Source organism: Mchenga conophoros, linkage group LG11, assembly GCF_057382185.1.
Source record: "Mchenga conophoros isolate Kocher_MC1m ecotype Shallow Benthic linkage group LG11, M_conophoros_male_GT1.1, whole genome shotgun sequence".
Taxonomy (NCBI): domain Eukaryota; kingdom Metazoa; phylum Chordata; class Actinopteri; order Cichliformes; family Cichlidae; genus Mchenga; species Mchenga conophoros.
The window spans coordinates 40,020,288-40,023,471 of NC_140536.1; the positions used below are offsets into that span (position 1 = coordinate 40,020,288).

The 3,184-nt window shown below is 45.4% G+C and overlaps 1 long non-coding RNA gene across 1 annotated transcript; it reads right to left on the reverse strand.

Annotated features, from left to right (window-relative positions):
* Positions 1–611: 611 nt before the first annotated feature.
* Positions 612–1,210, reverse strand: LOC146565108 (uncharacterized). The gene is made up of 3 exons (XR_014894303.1): positions 1,042–1,210; positions 763–968; positions 612–683 (listed from the first exon to the last, which is right to left on the reverse strand). It is a non-coding gene; the product is annotated as an uncharacterized LOC146565108 (long non-coding RNA).
* Between the last annotated feature and the right edge of the window lie 1,974 nt (positions 1,211–3,184).

A 3,184-nucleotide genomic window follows, 5' to 3' on the forward strand; every position in this document is an offset into this window, starting at 1 on the left:
CCTCTCCCCAACCTGCTACCTTCAGATTAATCCTGTTTGCCTCCGTTTACCAGGATTGAAGTGGATAGGTCGCTCTGGATGCCCCGGCTACCTCCCCCTCTTAAAAACATTTGCTGCACCACATCTACGTGCCCTGCTCCAGGACAACTTCTATTACTTACAAATTACGGTCTCAGTAACCCAGTTACCCACAGGGGCTTCAGTTCTTCTATAAATTGACATGGTTTCTAGGGGACGACGGCTCATCCAAGGGCAATCCACAACTGGCCATGTCGTCTTCATAAAGGAAGATGTTGAGAGCTGAGACACAAAATTGTAATCCAGGATTTCTCAAATGTGGTTCTTTTTCACCATCTTTCAAAGTAAGACACATGGTTGGTTGATGGCGAATCAGATCCACAAAGTATCCCACATCTAAAAAGTCAAGCCTTACAAGGTACAGTTGTCACGGCGACGGATGGCCGGTACTGAATAGGACTCAGGTGCAGAAACCCAGAGCGGAGACAGTAGATGATTTAATAGTTTATTACGGTTAAGTGCAAGGGGAACAAAAAAAGGGAAACGTGGCAAAGACAGAAAATGACGAGACGTGGAGCCTTGGTGTGGCGTACCCAGGGGAACGTGGCTAGGGCGAGGGAACGAGGCCTGAGAAGTGGAACGGAGCTGAGTGGGGAACAGTCACACTGAGGGGAGAGGATATAGGAGTTAGGCAGGTAGTGCAGGCAGCTCAGAAGTGGCCAGTATAAGAGCAGCAATTCTTACTTGCAGTTAGGGACCTGGAGTGTTTGAGAGGGGGATGATGAAGATCCAGGGGAGGCTGAGTGGCGTGGAAAGGCTGACCTGAGATCCGGGGCTCCAGATGGAGTGTGATGGCAGGAGGGCAGGCAGGTGAGGCACAGAGGGATTTCCAAAATGATCACTAGGTATTCCGAGTCCGGAGGTGGAGTGAGCCAGGGTGGGTACAGCAACTGTAGCACAAAAGAGTCTTTGTTAGTAAGATGAATCACAGCGAGAATTTGAAACACAAGACCTGTTACCAACATGGGTTGATGACGAACTGGCAGTGAGTGAACATCGATGTGTGGTTTAAATCCCTCTGGCTTGATAGCCTGCAATAGGCTCCAGGTGTGCAGGAGCTGGAGTTGGCCCTGCCCAGGGGCGGATCCCAGGTCAGTTCAGGAGCCTAATGGAAACTCCAGCCACCCACCGTAGACCATGACAACAGTGACTACAGATAACAAGGTTAATCTGATCAAAATATTTCATGTGCTTCTTTTCACATAAGTATCACATGATAATCAATTGTCTTTCACTCTGTCCTCCCTAGAGCGTTTCAGAAGCCATTAAAACTATTGATTAGTCATCCAAAGACACCTCTTGACTGTTTAGAGTGAAAGGAGGAATCGTGCCAGAGGGTAATCGCTCATAAACTGTTTGGGTATCAGTGATTAAGTGTTGATGCAAGGGATTTAAGGGAAAATCCTATCAAACTATGACTGAAAGGAAATTGGAAGAATTGCAAATAAATAGCAAAGGTGCCACCTGTCATCAAACTAAGGCCTTCAGTTATTAAGACACAGACTTTCTTTCAAGTGTCCAAGTTTCACATTTTCTTTTTTCTTTTTCCTACACAATGATATCCAAGCTGTTTTCACCAGACTGTGCGACCACACACTGGGTCAGCCTGGGTGCTGATCCTATGACACAATACCCGGATGTTGCACTGTTTAGTTGATAAACAAGGCTGTGAATCAGTGGTGAGGAAAGAGGCAGCTTAGTGACCTGGGCAGTCTCCTCTTCCTATAGCTGCTATTTTTATACCCACCTCTTGAGTTGCTTCAGTGTCATAATTAAAAATGAAGGTTGACCTAAAAGTTCTGAGCTGCATTTTCGGCGACAGTCCTTTGACTTGCCGTATTTCATTTTATGGTTTTCCATTTACCAACGTAACACCCACCAAAAAAAAGGAAGAAAAAACACAAACAAAACAGCAGAAAATCCACCAAATGTTAGGTCTGAACAGACTCACAATGTTTGACTTGTAAACATCAATTATACTATTCAGTATTCAACTGATAGGTTTGTTAGTCTTGATTGGCTGACTTGCTTAAGCATGATATGAAGTAGACCGCCAGAATCATACACATTCCTTTTCTTGGAAATCTCTCACGCACAGTCTGTCACATATGGTAAATGGCCTGTATTTGTATAGCGCTTTACTAGTCCCTAAGGACCCCAAAGCGCTTTACACATCCAGTCATCCACCCATTCACACACTGGTGATGGCAGCTACAGTGTAGCCACTGCCACCCTGGGGCGCACTGACAGAGGCGAGGCTGCTGGACACTGGCGCTACCGGGCCCTCTGACCACCACCAGTAGGCAACGGGTGAAGTGTCTTGCCCAAGGACACAACGACCGAGACTGTTCAAGCCGGGGCTCGAACCGGCAACCTTCCAATTACAAGGCGAACTCCCAACTCTTGAGCCACAATCGCCCCATATCTCAGCCACAAATAAGCAAAATTTTATGTCTCTATAGGAAGAAGTTGCTCAGAAACCTGGTAGTAGGTAAGCTGTTGTCCTTGCAGATAGACAAAGTCTCAACCATTTCCTGACTGCTTTCAAACAATTTTCAACCTCATCTGCGGCAGCAAGTACAAAGAGTTTTCCACTTCTCTTGCATATTTTTTATTTCAGTGTGACACTCAGTCTTTGTCCAGGTTGCTCCAGGTATAGACTATACTTATAGCATGTATAGGAGAAGCTGCTAAATTTCCCATTTCCATACATGCATGATTGCAATCTTCACAAGAAACTTTAAAATGTTTATTTTCAGAAATCCTATAGTGGACCTTTTGCACATTTAATTCCAGTTAAGTATCAAGAGACCACAGCGAATATTTGTTTTACACCTCAACTGTGATCTTAACACCATCTGAATCGGCTCAAGATGCATTTTTCATCTAAACCCTGAACATTGCCACACTTTTGAGGTTGTGCTCTTCTTGTTAGCATTCATTTGCAGAGCCAGGACAGTGCAGCAGAGACTTTGAGCTACTGTGTGATATATGAGTCTTCATAAGCGCAGAGGTGTGAAGATCTCAAGACATGCAGATCTGTGAGGTTGCCCGAGTGGTGCGCTGGCCTCCTGCGAGAGGGGATTAGGTTAAACTAACTCTCGGT